This window comes from Vicugna pacos, chromosome 17 (genome assembly GCF_048564905.1).
Source record: "Vicugna pacos chromosome 17, VicPac4, whole genome shotgun sequence".
Taxonomy (NCBI): domain Eukaryota; kingdom Metazoa; phylum Chordata; class Mammalia; order Artiodactyla; family Camelidae; genus Vicugna; species Vicugna pacos.
In genome coordinates this window covers 4,310,635-4,327,667 of record NC_133003.1, presented here as the reverse complement: position 1 = coordinate 4,327,667, position 17,033 = coordinate 4,310,635, and the positions used below count along the sequence as shown (strand labels likewise).

General features: G+C 39.5%; 1 protein-coding gene across 1 annotated transcript in view; it reads left to right on the top strand.

Annotated features, from left to right (window-relative positions):
• Window positions 1-17,033, top strand: part of LOC140686649 (serine/threonine-protein kinase Nek10-like) — a 257,489-nt gene that overhangs the window by 156,832 nt on the left and 83,624 nt on the right. The window lies entirely within an intron of this gene.

Here is a 17,033-nt window from a genome sequence, read left to right as displayed (position 1 = left end):
GGGTGCAACCCTCGCGGCCTTCCCTTGAGCACCCCCAGTGAAGCCGCCAATTCCTTCACGTGTTCAAGCCGGTTGCGGTCATGGTCTACAATGCGTTTGCAGAGGCGTGTGTGCACAAACCCGGGATCAACGTCTCGTTTTGGCCCCTCCCCTTGTTTCCCGCTGAAGGCTTGTCTTCAGCACCTTCCGCGGTGCCAGTGGTGCTCTCCTGAGTAAGCTTTCTTAAAAGCATGAAATGGGAGCAGTGTTGGTGTGGAAAGTTTCAAACCTGAAGTTCCTAAATGGATTCTGCTATGGTACTGTTCGCGGTTCAGGAAGGATAAGTCAGCGTCGCTGTCTTGATTTCTTCAAGAGTCATTTGGTTTTCGACCTCAGTTGATGCTCCCCCCTCCACCGCCCCGCTTTGAGCCCGACTCAGCTTTCCTACCAGCAGATAGGCATCTAGATGTCTTAGCACAATGACTGTGGGCTTTTCCTTCTAAGGCTTGAGCGCTCAGTGTGTACGCAGCACAGATGGAGTTCTTGGAGAAGCAAGTGCAGGCTCGCGGGGCTGGCTTGAGTTCCCTCAGAAGCGTCCCTGGAATCGGGGTGACAGTGTTGTTATTCATTTGTTGTTTTAAGTAGAACCAAGCACCTGTCGTCTTTTGTGCTGATGGAGACTTGTGGACTTGGAGGCTCCCTTCCACCTCAGCCTTCATGGGATGGTGTCTCTTGTGTTGAGTGAAGGAAGCAAACCATTTGTGAACACTGCATGTCAGATACTGTGCTTGGTACATTATTTCATGTTACCTGAACTGCGACCTGTAGAGAGGGAAGGGCCAAAGACAGCTGTCTTTCAAACGCGAAGCTGTTTGGAGGTGAAGCCAGTACTTATAGTCGCCCAAATAGTCAGACTTGGGATTGGAGCTTGAGATCCTCTTTCGGTTGCTGTACCCCTTTTGATTGCTCCCTGTTTTCCTTAATTAGTGTTGGCAATAATTTTGGACTTTTAGCCTATTTTACGCTTACAAGCAAATTGATTTCAAAAATGTAGTCAAATTTGAATGTTTAAGATTTTAGGAATGCACACTGGTAATGTTTTACCATGTTTGCTAGATAAGTACGAAGAGAATATATAATGTGTAAGAAAAATGTTTTGAATATTTCCTTCCAGTTTGTGTAACCTTTTGTTAATGAATATCCGGACTTGAAAACCATTCTAAGTGAAAGAAGAAAAAAATTGATTATCACATATTCTATGAATCCATTGAATTGGAAGTCAAGAATATGCAAGTCTCTATTTCATAGACAGGAAACTCATCCCAGTTCACAGGTTAGTGGCTGTCCGTTTTCTCTCAGTCCTATTTTTGCGTGCAACATCTTCTTTATATGAATATGACCTTCATACTTGTCATATTGCTTAATATGCCATGCATTCATTCTTTATGTATGGCCTGAAAGAGTGTATCAGAAACTATTTATCCCTTCTTATAATAAGACATTTGGGTTATTACATTATTCGTTAGTATGAATTCACGTTTTGAACATTTATACATGCAGCTTTTTTGTAATAATCTGTTGTTTTAACATGTGTGAAGAATATTTGCTAGCAGTGATTTTGGGCCGTTGTGTCTTAAATACACCTTAAATGCCTTTTGAGTATTTCCTTTTTTATTACCTTAGTTTCTCTTTGGTTTTTGTGAGTCCATTGTGTGCTTTTGGTCTGTGGGCACCCTGATTCTCAAATACATTAACCCATTTCTCTCTCTGTTGTCTTTAAGCAGATAATTATATAATCTCAAACATATCCTGAAAAGAATGGAAACAAATCTCTATATCCTGGCTTCCCTCTCCCATCCTTAATGATTTTGATGCTGTATTTTACAACTTTATGTTTATTCTTTTGCAAATTCTTGCCGTTATTGCCTTTCCAGTGATGGTTTTCTCATTTCTATGTCATCCTGCTTCTTTACTCATCAGGGTCTAAAATTCTCAATCTTTTTTGCAGGGTCAGTTTCTTATTGATTCTTTCCGTGTTTGCGTGTCTGTGAAACTTTTGATCTCTCCGGTTATTCTAAAGTATTGTCCTGTGTCATAGGTTATGCTACATTGCACGTTCTTCTCATTCAGGTATTTGTCTCTCTCTGTGAACTCCCTACTTGGCCTGCAACGTTTCTGTTGAGAATTATGCTGAAAGCCTGATAGAGGTTCTCTTGTAATTGACTTCTTTTAACTTTGGTGCACTTAGAATCATTTCTTTATCATGAAATTAGGTCCCTTTCATGACAACATTTCTTGTTGTATGTCTCTTTGTGTTTCTCTTGTTTGGATCCCACTGTGTTTCCTGTATTGGGAGAGCTGATTCTTTCTTCAGTTTGGGAAATGTTAGTCTGATTCCTTCAGTTCCCTTTTCCAAACCCTTTTCTCTTTCTTTTCCATCTGGGGCCCCTTTGATTCATAGAATGGCATACTTCTTATTATCTCAGGTTTGAAATACATGGCTTCCATTGGTTTCCACTTGCTTCTCTATGTCATGTTTAGATTGTGTGATTTGCCTTTTCCTGTCTTTGTTTTTTTTAGCCTTTTTTTATTGATTCATAGTCATTTTCCAATATCTTGTCAAATTCGAGTGTAGAGCATAATTTTTCAGTTATACGTGAACATGCATATATTCATTATCACATTTGTTTTCTCTGTGAGCGACCATAAGACCTTGTATAAATTTCCCTGTGCTATACAGTATATAATCTTGTTTATCTATTCTACAATTCTGAAATCCCAGTCAATGTTTTCCCATACCCCACCCCCTTGGGAACCACAAGTTTATACTCTATGTCTGTGAGTGTATTTCTATTTTGTATTTATGCTTTGTTTGTTTGTTTGTTTGTTTAGATTCCACATATGAGCGATCTCATATGGTATTTTTATTTCTCTTTCTTGCTTACTTCACTTAGAATGACATTCTCCAGAAGCGTCCATGTTGCTGGAAATGGCATTATGTTGTCAGTTTTTAAGGCTGAGTAGTATTCCATTGTATAAATATACCAGTTCTTCATCCAGTCATCTATTTATGGACATTTAGGCTGTTTCCATGTCTTGGCTATTGTAAATAATGCTGCTATGAACATTGGGGTGCAGGTGTCTTCCTGAATTAGGTTTCCTTGTGGATATATGCCCAGAAACGTTGTTCCTGGGTCAAACGGTAAGTCTATTCCTAGTCTTTTGAGGATTCTCCATACTGTTTCCCACACTGGCTGCACCAAACTGCATTCCCACCAGCAGTGAAGGAGGGTTCCCTTTAACCACAGCCTCTCCAGAATTTGTCATTTGTGGACGTTTGAATAATGGCCATTCTGCCTGATGTGAGGTGATACCTGATTGTAATTTTGATTCACATTTCTCTGATAATTAGTGATATTGAGCATTTTTTCATGATCGTTGATCAATTGTATGTGTTCCTCGGAGAATTGCTTGCTTAGGTCTTTTGCCCAGTTTTGAATTGGATAGCTTGTTTTTTTCATATTAATTCATATGGGTTGCTTCTATATTCTGGAGATCAAGCCTTTGTCGGTTTCATTTGCAAAAATTTTCTCCCGTTCTGTAGTTTGTCGTTTCGTTTTCCTTATGATTTCCTTTGCTGTGCAGATGCTTGTAAATTTCATTAGATCCCATTTCTTTATTCTTGGTTTTATTTCTGTTGCTTGAGTCGAGTGCCATAGGAGAACAGTTTTGAGATGTATGTCAGATAACGTTTTCCCTATATTTTCTTCTAGGAGTTTTATTGTGTCTTGTCTTATGTTTAAGTCTTTGATCCATTTTGAGTTTGTTTCTGTGTATAGTGTGAGGGACTGTTTTAGCTTCATTGATTTACAGGCTGCTGTCCAGTATTCCCAACACCATTTGCTGAAGAGACTGTCTTGATTCAATTGTCTATTCTTGCCTCCTTTGTTGAAGATTAGTTGACCAAATGTTTGTGGGTTCATTTCTGAGCTCTTTATTCTTTTCCATTGGTCCATATGTCTGATTTTGTACCAATACCATGCTGTTATTTTGCCTGTAACTCTATAGGATTGTCTGAAGTGGGAGGGTTATTCCTCCAACCTCTTACTTTTTCTTAAGTAATGCTTTTGAAATTCTAGGTCTTCTATGGTTTCATATAAATTTGATTATGATTTGTTGTACTTCTATGAACTATGTCCTAGGTAATTTGATAGGGATTGCATTAAATCTGTACATTGCCTTGGGCAGTGTGACTATTTTATATAAATGGAAAGACATCCCATGCTCCTGGATTGGATGAATCAATATTTAAAATAGCCTTCTTTAATTTCCTTAATCAGTGTTTTATAGCTCTCCATGTGTAAATCTTTCACCTCCTTGGTTATTTTTATGACTAGGTGTTTTATTATTTTGGGTGCTATTTTAAAGGGGATTGTTTATTTACTTTCTTTTCCTTTTGGTTCATCATTAGTGTAAAGAAATGTAACTCATTTTTGTACGTTAATCTTGTAACCTGCTACCTTGCTGAATTCTTCAATTATTTCTAATAGTTTTTGTGTGGGCCTTTTAGATTTTTCTATTTATATTATCATGTCATCTGCATATAGTGACACTTTTACCTCTTCTTTTGGAATTTCTTCCTTTTTATTTCTCTCTCACACCTGATTGCTGTGGCTAGGGTTTCCAAGACTATGTTGAATAGGAGTGGTGACAGTGGGTAGCCTTGTCTTGTCCCAGACTTCAGTGGGAAGCTTCTGAGGTTTTTACTGTTGAGTATTATGCTGGCTGTTGGTTTGTCATATATACCTTTTATAATGTTGATATATATTCCCCCTGTACCCACTTTGCTGAGAGTTTTTATCATAAATGTTTGTTGAATTTTATCAAATTCTTTTTCTGCATCTATTGAGATGACCATGTGGTTTTTGTCCTTTCTCTTGTTGATTTGATGTATTACATTGTTTGATTTGTGTATGTTGAACCACCCTGTTGTGTTAGAATTAGAGATGTGGAAACTTGGGTTGGGTAACAATAAGGAATTGTAAGAGCAAAAATGTGTCTTCAAGAACTTTTCCATCCCTTCTCCACAATTACCTGTGTCTTCCTACTACTTACTCTTCAAATCTAAGTCATCCTGGCTGGGCCCTAATGTATATGAGTTCATTTGTCTTTCTTCCTGATAAGATTAGTCCCTGCCATGTGATCTCTCTCTCTGTTCAGTTGCACATTCAGACGTGCTCACAAGAAGGCCTCTGACGTTGTGTTAATAGAGATATGGGCTTCCTGGTCCATAGTATCTTGTCCTTCATGACAAAGACCAACTTAGAGCATTTAGCATGGTTCTGGGAATGATACAAGCATTCCAGCATCTCAAAGAATTCATCTTTCTTTGTCAAGCCTGGTATTTGCCAACTTATTCAATTCATATGTGCAACTAATATATAATTCAGTTGTTCTATGAAAAATAATATCAATAAAATGAAAAAACAGTAACATAAGTAGAACTAGTCTTTTGAAAGAGAACAGAGTAGTATATTTATTTTGGATTGTAGAATGAACAAGTGTAACATCAAGTCATGCTACTTAGGGTAAAATTTTAATTCTTATTTAGTCCCATGCAGGGAATACTGTGACTGACCCTCTGTAATGCTTCCTGGAAGTCAGCTATGCTTTACTAATGACTTGCTGATAAGGATTTTCTCATTTTTTGCAGTTTCCTTCAGCTCTGCAGCACAATTTGAAAAGAAGGGTTATAGAGAGATTCAAGAAAAACCTCTTCAGCCAGCAGAGTAACCCTTTCAACTTGAAATCTGAATTTCAGAAGTATGGTGCTCTACATACAGGAATTCTTCTTTGGCTACCAAACAAAAACACATCATAGGAATTAATTTGTCTGCCTCCTGAGCTTTCATCCTCTACTTAAGCTCTGCCCAATATGAAAGGGCATTGTCCATGGTTGTCTTAGTCCATTTGGGCTGCTATAGTAAAAATACCATAAGATGATGTGTTTAGAAACAGCAGAAACTTATTGCTAACAGTTCTGGGAACTGGAAGCCCAAGATCAGGGTGCCAGCATGGTTGGGTCTGGCGTAGACCCGCTTCTGGGGTGCAGACTGCTGACTTCTTGCTGTGTCCTTACATGGGAGAGGAGGCAAGGGAGCTCTCCCAGGCCTCCTTTTATGGGTATTTTTATAAATAGGAACACTTATAGAAGGAATTTATCCTTCTGGCCCAATTTACCTCCCAAAGGGCCAACTTCCAAAAACCATCACCTCAGGGATTAGGTTTCAACATACACCTTCGAGGGGGACACAAAGATTCAGACTGTAGCATCACTTGAGATAGTAAATCAAGGGTATGCTTTGCTTCTAATTTTCTCACCTTCATTTCTGAAGCCATCAGTCTCAGAAGAGTAATAGAAATTTCTTTCAAAATTATTGCATATTTTCCGTAAAAATGTTATTAAATATCTCTAAGTGTGTGTGTATATATGTATAGATTTAATAAAATGTATATAATTTAATTTCTCACACACACACATTAGAGAATTCTAGTACAAACTTTATTAGGATATTCAAGAACGTTGAGCTTTGCAACTTGGAACAAGTCAGCTAACCATCTGAGGCCATGGTTTTTCTCAGCTATGAGGGTGGAATGAACCATTTCTAAGGTTCTTTCCATAATCAATATTCTGCATTCTCCTAGACTGTGGGTGCTGGTAGATATTTCTATCCTTAAATAAGGAAACCAAATCAACAGCAGGCTAAATCAACCAGGCAGAAGCAGAACTACTTATCTCTGGTTAGCACAACATGGTGACAGAAGTCCCTTTGTCCTGTTCGACACCTGTAGGGACACAGGATCAACTTTGCTTTCAAACTGGCTGAGAGGCAAATTCAGTTAGCTACTGAAGGATGCTCTGACCCCTTGATGTTTTAAGCTGTGGTGGTTTATGCACTTATGAAACCCAACGATCATGGAGGCAGTCCTTGCCTCCTGTGAGCTAAAGAAAGCTTCTGCTTGGCATGTTAACAAGTTATTCCACTGAAACTTTGTTTCCACATCAAGAATTAATCTCCCCTTTCTCTATGCATTTTCACTCTTACTGTTGTTTTAAGTAGCTCATCATTCAAGCAGACTTGCATTACCATTTCTCCAAAGGCAGTGAGTGTGTCTTGTTCATCTTTGATTCCCCAGAGTCGTACCCAGTGCCTGGTAGGTGCCTGATAGTTAATATTGTTGACTATCAAATAGACTCTAGGTTGGTGTACCTGCACACTGTCTAACATGGCCTATGTTGGTTCTATTCTTTATTGAGTTGTAAGTATTGATACATTTGTATACTTCTCCATGAGCAGAAAGAAGCCACCTTGTCCCTAGTCTGAAACCTAAAGGAGGCGTTTGTGACCTGTTTTTCCCCCTTTGTGATGTAATCTTTAGTAGTGGGTTTTGTTCAGAATTGGCTTTTTCATCCACTGTGCCATCACAGAGGAGGGGCCCATTAGCCTTTGACTGCCACAGCCATCCCACAGCATGGCCGTGGGGCAGTGGTGACAATACACGAAGTGCTCTCAGTTTACCCCTCCTCCTCTGAAGCTCCCCCTGAAACCCAGGGACTCTGCTCCTGCAGTCTGAAGGTGTTTTCATGGGATGACTGTGCCTTACTTATGAGCCGCCTGAGACCCGGGGTATTCAGATGAGCCAAAACATGGACGAGCCCTTTTCCGAAAAATGAAGCTGTTTATTTTTTGACTCACCTGAGGTATCTTCAGTCCATCCTGATCATCCTTGGCTAGAATTCCAGGAGAAATAAAGCATCTGTGTAACTGGATAAGTGTCTCTGAGGACCAGGATTTTCAACACAGGAGAGAAAAACAGCAGAGAAAAATTAGAAGGTATTAATTCAAATTAGAATTGCAAAGATCAATATGAATGAGTATGAATTCATGATAAATTTTATCTTTAAAAAAAATTCATATTTCCAAAAATTTCACTAAGATTGTTTAGAAACTAAGCAAGCAGCAGTGTGCTTCCTGTGTACCCACAGCTTTGGAAATACAGACAGTGGCAGCTCTAGAGCAGAAACTGAATGAGACTAGGCTGGAATATCTTAACATCACAGGGTGCAGGGCAGGGATGCTGTCTAGGGCTCCCGAGGGTTTGTCAGAGGACTCAGGGGCCCACTGCTCTCTGTTGGATAATTAGAGCATCAAAGAGAATAATAATCACAGTGGATCAAGGGCACCAACTAATGTTCAACACCAAGGCTTCATGAGAGTGGAAAAAAAAGAAAATCCCTCACTGATTACCTTTGGAAGACAGTGAGTGACCAACAGCTTATTTCAAAAATTGTTTACAGAAAGAAAGAATCAAACACTTTTTCTGACTTTCCCTTGTGAATTTTGTCTCAGGGTAACTAAACTGATGGAAGGAAATTCTCTCATTACAGAATTCCCTCAGCTAATAAGTACCAAAGTTGTAAAAACACTGTCATTTTGCAGCCCCTTTAAAGAAGTGATGGATCTAGACATGACCCTTCTTGGCCACTGACATCACGAAAGAGGGACAGCCGGGCATCCCATGCTTCCTCATGGGCGTGCGTAGCACCATCTGTGAAGTTTACTGTAAAGTGAATGCTTGAACCTGCATCTCATCAGCCACTAAGATTTAAGTAATAGAAAAGAGTGAGTGTAAATACTGATATTTGTGTTAACAAAATGGCCTCAAAAGCCTAATAAAACCTAATAGAAAGGAGCTGTAGGTTAGAAGAAATGAATAAAAATTGTAATACTTTGTGACTTAACATGTTAACATAATTAAGTCAAAGACAATGAGGAAAACCTAAATAAAGTAAGATCAGAGGCCTGGTGAGTGATGTGTGATGAGAAAAGTGCTGAAACTGCTCTCACTTCTGACACCTAATCTCATTCATTTTGGTTTAATTTCCTTCCAAGTCCTTCCTCAGTTGATTAGCTCCGAAGTCGTTTATGTAGTTGTCCCACAGCAAAGATAACCTTATTTTAAGATATGAAAAGAAGATACAGTTTGGGGAATTTAATGAGGATTACATTTGTAGTTTCTTTTTGTTTTCTTGTCTTTAGTTTTTTGCCCAGAAAGTAACTGGGTTCTCAGTTGACCAATAAGTTGGTAAAACTGTTCAATATTTGCTCAACATCAGTGTGTTTTGGGAGGGGAGGTTAGTGACAGTTGTGGAGCTTTTTCTCTTTAATAGTGACTTGTTTAGTTCAAAAGTACACACAACCATTTTCCCTTTGGAACTGTAGGTGTTTGTTCAGAGCAGAAGAGCCCTTTTATATCAGTTCAAATGGAGGATCGTACACATTCGTCCAAGCAGAGCATAAAGTGAAGACGGGAGTTGCCCCTCAGCTCAATATTCATGAGCCAAGAGAGGCCCCACGATGCTGGTCTGGGACTGCTGACCCAACTCGTGGCCTCAGCTGACCAGAGAGGCCACTGTTCAGAAATCTTCTGTTGTATCACCCAGATTTCCACCTACCGGGCGAACAGATATTGCCACCTGGTCCAGGCTTGAACTCACCATCTTCCTCCTTTCTTTGCATCAAATATCACTGGCAGCATCCGTTTTCCTTCTGCTCAGTCTTCAAATCATGCGGTCACCTCCAGCTGTTCCACTTTATCTCTTGCATCTCCTACCTCATTAACGCCTGAGGAGTCTTCATCACGCAGGTGGTTTTGCTTCACCTTTGATATTATAGCCCTTTTCCTGCCACTTAGGTGTGAATTACTTTGCATCCCTCATTCCTCACCTGTAAATTGGGCATATTGCCTACCTTACAGGGTAGTTGTAAGAACCAAATAGAACGTCAAATGTATCTAGAATGCCGTAAGCACCAACTAGTGGCCGTAGGTGCTCCTGTTATTAAGTAAGAATATTTGATCTTCAGTAGCCATTCCTTCCTTCTGGTTACCACCTAGCCTGAGGTCTTGTCATCCTTCTCATGTTGATTTCCTTTTCTATTTAAACAATTTTTGTTGTGGTATGGTTCCTATAGAGTAAACTAAACATATTTGAGATATACCATTGATGAATTTTGATAGATATATACACCCATGGAACTACTGCCACACACTTGATAGCTAACATTTCCAGCACTCCCCAAGTGTTACAATTTTCAAAATCCCAATTTATCCCTTCCCACTGCCTTTAAGCCATGGTAACTGTAAGTCTGTTCTCTATGTCTGTGACTCTGTTTCTGTTTTGTAGATAAGTTCATTCATGTGCTTTTTTTTTTAGATTCGGCATATAAGTGAAATCATACAATATTTTTCTTTCTCTTTCTGGCTTCACTTAGAATGACATTCTCCAGGTCCATCTATGTTGCTGCAAATGGCATTATTTTTCTTTTCTTATGGCTGAATAGTATTCTGTTGTATAAATATACCACAGCTTCTTTATCCAGTCATCTGTCTATGGACATTGGTGTTGTTTCCATGTCTTGGCTATTGTAAACAGTGGTGCTGTAAAAATTGGGGTGCCCGTGTATTTCTGAATTCTATTTTCCTCCAGATATATGCCCAGGAATGGGATTAATGCATCATAAGGAAGGTCTATTCCTAGTGTTTTGAGGATTCTCCAAACTGTTTTCCACAGTGGCTGCACCAAACCACATTCCCACCCTCTGTGAAGGAGCATTCCCTTTTCTCCACACCCTCTCCAGCATTTGTCATTTGTGAACTTTTGAATGATGGCCATTCTGACCAGTGTGAGGTGATACCTCATGGTAGTTTTGATTTGCATTTCTCTAACAATTGGTGATGCTGAGCATCTTTTCATGTGCTTGTCAGCCGTCTGGATGTCTCCTCCAGTCGGTTTTGCCAGATGTTGGCAATGTTCTTAATCACTTGCTTCCAGTTGCCTGCCTCCCCATCTGACTCCGTGTCCAGCTGCCTTGGCCTCTGCTTTCTGCAGGTGCCTCCAAATGATCTGTCTGCATTCACCCCATAGCCCCAGCCCCATTCAGATTTTTACGTATATATTGCATCCAGAGTGATCGTTTTAAAACAGAATGTGGTCACATCTCTCTCTCTTTCTCTCTCTCTGTCTCACACACACACATGCACACACACAGACACACAGACAGACACACACACAGTGTTCATGGGTCTCAGTATAAAATGCCATAATTCTCACCACGATGTTCATGTCCTGTTTGGTCCATGCCTGGACCCCTCTCCCCACCCTCACCTTGTACCGCTCTCGCCCTTTGCTGTCTCTTCCCTGGCCACAGGGCCCACCTACCATGCTGCTTCCTCCCCAGCATGCACATGCTCTTTCCTCTACCTGTGATGTTCTGCCCACTCCATCCTTTACTCACTCTTGCTCAATATTCTGTCTCTCATCAGAAGCATTATTTCAGGAAAGCCTTCCTTGTCTCTGTTAGGTCTATCTGTGACCTCATATAAACACTGGCCTGGCCTTCAGTGCATTCAGCTCAGTTGCAATTTTACATATATCCAGGTGGGTATTTCACAGACACATTTTTCCCTAATTAGGCAGTCATCTCCATGAATACGGTTCTTGGCCACCATTGGTTGTTTTTGTTGCTTGGATCTGTGCATGGAACACAAGAGTTGGTTTAAAAAATACTCCCTTAATGAATGAACAGCACTTGCCTTCCTCTCTTCAGCCTAAATCCCCATGCCTCCAGAACATTGGGTTAATGTCCTAGCCCTGTATCGCTCTGTCCCTAATGTGCAACCCCCATTCTCTGCCCTCAAAGTCCTCTTACCTGGAATGTCCACTTGGCTTCCTTGTGTCCACCCATATCCAGCCTTTGAAGTTCATCTCCAGTGTCACCTCTGCAGAGCTTCTGAAATCCATGTTGGTAAAAAGGGGGTGAGAGGGGATAAATTGGGAGTTGGAAGTTTGCCCCTCTCAGGGAGTGATGGAAATGTTAGGTGGTGATGGTTTCCTCTGTATATCCATCTACCAAATTCATCAAATTTTACATCTGAAATATGTGTAGTTTACTGTACAGTAATTATACCACAATAAATTTATTTTAAAAAATAATTTAAAAAACCACGTTGGTCTTCATAACTTTAGCATCCTTCTGTATGCAAGTTTAGATCTCAGCACCTCATTTCAAAATTCCTTATTTAATGAACAGAGGATATGAATCCAAGGTAACTACTGTGGCATAGTCTAAATTGTTCCTTTTGCTTCTGGTTTGTTAATATAAATGAAGGTTTTTTAAGTATATTGTATTGCACAGGCACAAAATTTGGCCAGCCCAAGTGCTACTTAAAATGAAATTTGGAAGGAAGTTGAAAATTTCATTAAAAATTTCAACTATATAGAGGGGAATTAAATGTTTGGAACTTTAATAAATTCTGGCTTTTAGTGAATTACTCTTTCCTTATCAGTGTTGAGAATTAATGTGTGGAGATTAAAATTAATTAATGGTGATTGAGAAAGATGTATTAAATAACTTGTTTGCCTTGGGCAGACAAGAAGGCATTTTCAAAGCAGATACATGAAAAGTATATATTTGGGTTATACATAATGTTCTGTTGAATAATTGGAGTTTATTCCTCCCACGCCTGGTAAAAATAAAATTTTTGCATTCCAGACCCCATGCCATTATTATTTTATCCATTTTAATTTTGTTCTCATAAGACTGTTAATTATAGTGTGTGTGTGTGTGTGTGTGTGTGTGTGTGTGTGTGTGTGTGTGACTCACCTGACCAGGGAGCTGTCTGCTTGCTTTCACTGTAATTTAATTTGCCTGTATCTAATTTGTAAGTCCTTTTTTTCTGGATGGTGGGGAGGGTGGTTGGAGGAGGTATTTCAGTTTATTTACTTACTTATTCTTAGAGGAGTTACCGGGGCTTGAACTCAGTATCTCATGCATGTTAAGCATGTGCTCTACAATTTTAGCTACACCCTCCCCCATTATAAGTCCTTTTGAAAGGAAGAAGATGGGTCTTTATCTGTGTCAGAGTGATTGACAGCCGAAGAGCCCTGGTCCCTCTTGCTGAGACATGCACGGAGGTCTCATGTCACTTGACTCTGAATGTGAAATAAGATGCAGTTTTACTTTTTCTGCTTCAGTTATCTCAGGGATGTCCAGAACCAATTGAGCCCAGCTTTTTCAGAGCAGATTACCATTTATTGCATCATTCATCAGGGGAAAATATCTGTCCCCAAATAACTCAACAGGTAATGGTCTTCAACACAGGAATTTTGCTTTCATGAAGAAACAGAGTGTTTGGTATTTTTCTTTCTCTTTCTGGCTTAATTCACTTAGAATGACATTCTCTAGGGACATCCATGTTGCTGCAAATGGCATTATGTTATTTTATGGGTGAGTAGTATTCCATTTTATATAACACAGGGAAATACATTCAAGACCTTGTAGTAGCTTACAGTGAAAAAGAATATGAAAAGGAATAATATATGTATATTCATGTATGACTGAAGAATTGTGCTGCATACCAGAAACTGACACAACATTGAAAACTGACTATAACTCAATTAAGAAAAAGAAAGAAAATAAACGTTTGAATCAAAAGCTTTCCTCAAAAGATTATTTTCAGTTTAAAATAAAAATAGATCTTATATTAACTATCTATGTTGGTAGTTGAGAGGGACGTGCAGTAGGAATCTGGCAATTCCCTGAGATTTACTTTACCTACTTGGGACAGCTTCCTTGAGCATTAATTAATACCAGAAGCAAACAGAATCCATGTGGTTAAATTGTATTTCCTTTTATTACTTCTTATTTGATGATGGGAAATCAAATGCCCAAAAGCATCCAGGGAGATAAAAAGCAGAAAGGGAAGAGTTTGAATAAACAGAAAATTTGAAACATACCTGAAGAATCACATCAAACGTATTTAATTTTTTTTTTCTTTTTTGGAGAAATTTCACAAATGGAGGCAATGAAACTTAGGGATTAAATGTGCACACTCTGTGAACCTAGAAGCCTAGGTTCAAATCTCAGCTCAGTCACATAAAAGCTGACCTTGAGCAAACCAATTGACCTCGCTGAACCCCAGTTTCCTTGCCGGTAACATGGAGATAAAAATGTTACGTGCATTTTAGGATTATTGCAATGATAAGTGTAAATACATAACAAATCCTTAGCAAGTATGCCTACAGGCTGAGCATAGTGTAACTCTCTTTGTTATGTGTGACACTCAGAAGAGATCTTCAGGCTACTCTGAAGCTGTAGAATTCCTGCATAATGTTTGCATCCCTGTAAACTACAGTTACATCCCTCAGTGTGGCAGAAAGAGATGTGAACCTTTTAGGGTTAAGTGAAACCCTGCCATTTCCTCAGCCAAGAACATCGCACATTACTGGTGTGCTTTTGCTGGTGCCTACCTTAGGCAAATCATCTCATATAATAATTAACAGACTTTCCCCAAGACTTGGATTCCTGGGATAAAGCTAACCTGGGCAGATAGAATTTCATTTAAAATAGCTCCTGAGAAATGTATAAGATCAGATAAACAGTTGTCTAATGTTATTTGCTTTCATTTATTTTTTAATTGGAGTATCATTGATTTGCAATATTGTGTTAGTTTCAGGTGTACAGCAAAGTGATTCAGATATATATATATATATATATATCTGAATATATATTTTATATTCCTTTTCAGATTCTTTTCCTTTTATAGTTTTACAAGATATTGACTATAGTTCCCGATGTTGTATGATCAATCCATGATGTTTATTTTATATACAGTCGTGTGTATCTGTTAATCCCACACTCCTAATTTATACCCCCCCCAGGCTTTCCCCTTTGGTAACCATATGTTTTTTTTTCTGTGTCTGTGAGTCTGTTTCTGTTTTGTAAATATTTGTATAGTTTTTTTAGATTCCACATATAAGTGGTATCATACAACATTCATCATTCTCTGACTGAGTTCACTTAATATAATGTGGCATATATACACAATGGAATACTACTCAGCCATAAAAAGTTTTAAATAATGCCATTTGTAGCATCATTGATGGAACTAGAGATTGACATAATAAGTGAAGTAAGTCAGTAAGAGAAAGACAAATATCACATGACATCACTTGTATGTGGAATCTAAAAAGAAAACGAGACAGCTGAACTTATTTACAAAACATAAACAGACTCAGAATGGAAAAGTCACTTGCTTTTAAAGGTATCATCTAGGGCAGGTCAGTCAGTCACAGGCCAGACTTCTGACAGCAGCAGCTCTGATCAGGGAAGAGCTCTGGTTGAAATCTCTCAATGGTCAGAGAGGGACTTGACAGGCTTTCCCAGAAGCTGGATACCCCACTCCAGAGCAGACTGGGTATGTCCCTTGTCACAGCAGGCTGGGCAAAAGGGAAGACAGCAGAACTATGAAGCACTGTGGGATTTAAGCCAGGCTTAAAAAGCACACTGCCAGGATTCACATCCTCACGCCTCCCCTCAGCCTTCAACCCATTCTCTTCTCTCTCCTGAGTGTCAGGGGAACTCCTGGCCTCCACGTGTTGATTGATTTGAGTGGAAGATGGTCAACACTGCTTTGGCTGGCACCAGAGTAGGTTAAGTGTTGGCACTCAGACTAAACAGCAAAAGGAATATTGTCTTCTAGCTTTAAATGCATTTTATTTCCCTCCTGGAAGCCAACGGAAGGGGTCAGATCTTTGTTGTCGTTCACTGGCTATTACTTCCTCCACTAAGAATTTATCCTTGCTAGTACATTTCCACTCTTTTTGTCTTGTGGATGAGGGAGAGTTTCTTAATCTTTTCTTTGCCTTTCAGGTATTGTGTTTAGAGTCACTCCTATCCTCTTCATAAGACACACACACCCACACACACACACAGACACACAAACACACACACAAAACTTAATTGGCCAGTTTATCCGACGCCTTTAAATCTTGAGTATTATTTTTTGAAGGCCACCCCAAAAGAGGAAAGCTATTAAAGGAAGAGAAACAAAGCATCTGAGTATTCAAAGCCAAGATAATTTGGATGTGTTTCTAAGTACTCGTCTTCATCATTAAGAAATTGACCATTTTCACTGCCCGCTTATAATTGCCAATAAAACCCAACTAAAAAAACATGAACCAAGTGCCAGATGAAATAATTTGTCTATTTCAGATCTACCCTCCATCTTTGATCTGGAGGAGGGCATCACGTATGAACAGATGCAGGTGAGGTTTCTGCAGCGCCTCTGAATTATTCTATTTTGTTGTTTTTAATTCAATACTATCTTGATTTTCTTATCAATTTTAGACTGTGATTGAAGAAGTCCTAGAGGAAAGTTTACAATTACAATTTTACTTCTAACAGGTGAGATCCAGGATTTGCTTTCAAATATTAAAGTTCAGTTTAGAACTTAGAATTCATCCCCACCAACCTTAAGAGAAAACTGACAGCCAGTGCTGGGCAGGGGACAGATGGACAGAATCCCCAGGATGAACATTTCCAACAACTGCTGGGACTTTCCTGAGAATCCCCTTCTGGCCAGCTTGCCACAGGCGGCTGGCTCTTCACACGCGATCCTGTGTGTTGCCACCACCAGAAGCTGCAACCCAGAAAGCCCAGAGGACCCTGATCACCGAGAGAGTGCAGCCCCACGTTGGGCGTCAAAATGTGTTAACAAACGCAGGTACAGCACCTCGCTTCTCAAAAATTAATACTCAAGAGTGACAAATGGCTGGTAGAAAGGACAGTTGCCTTTTATCCGAATGGTGGCAGTCTGGGGCGATGGTGGACTTAGTGTCTATAAAAAACAACTCCAAAGAGTCTGCTCGATCATGAATATTCTCAAGGGAGAAAGAAAGTGACCTCAGTTAAATCATTGAGATGGGGTCAGAGTCATTTCTCTCCCCACCCCCCCGAATATGCAGGCTTGTGGACCTCTTTTGATTTTCCTTTAGACACCATCTTGTTCACATAGTTTGTTCATAAGATGACTGAAGGGGAAGCTAGGAAAGAGGTCTTGTCATCTGTTGATTACTTAGTCTCCATTTCTACTTCTTTGATCTAGGAAGCAACCAACCTGTTAGACAAGGTATTGTGTGATCAAAAGATTTG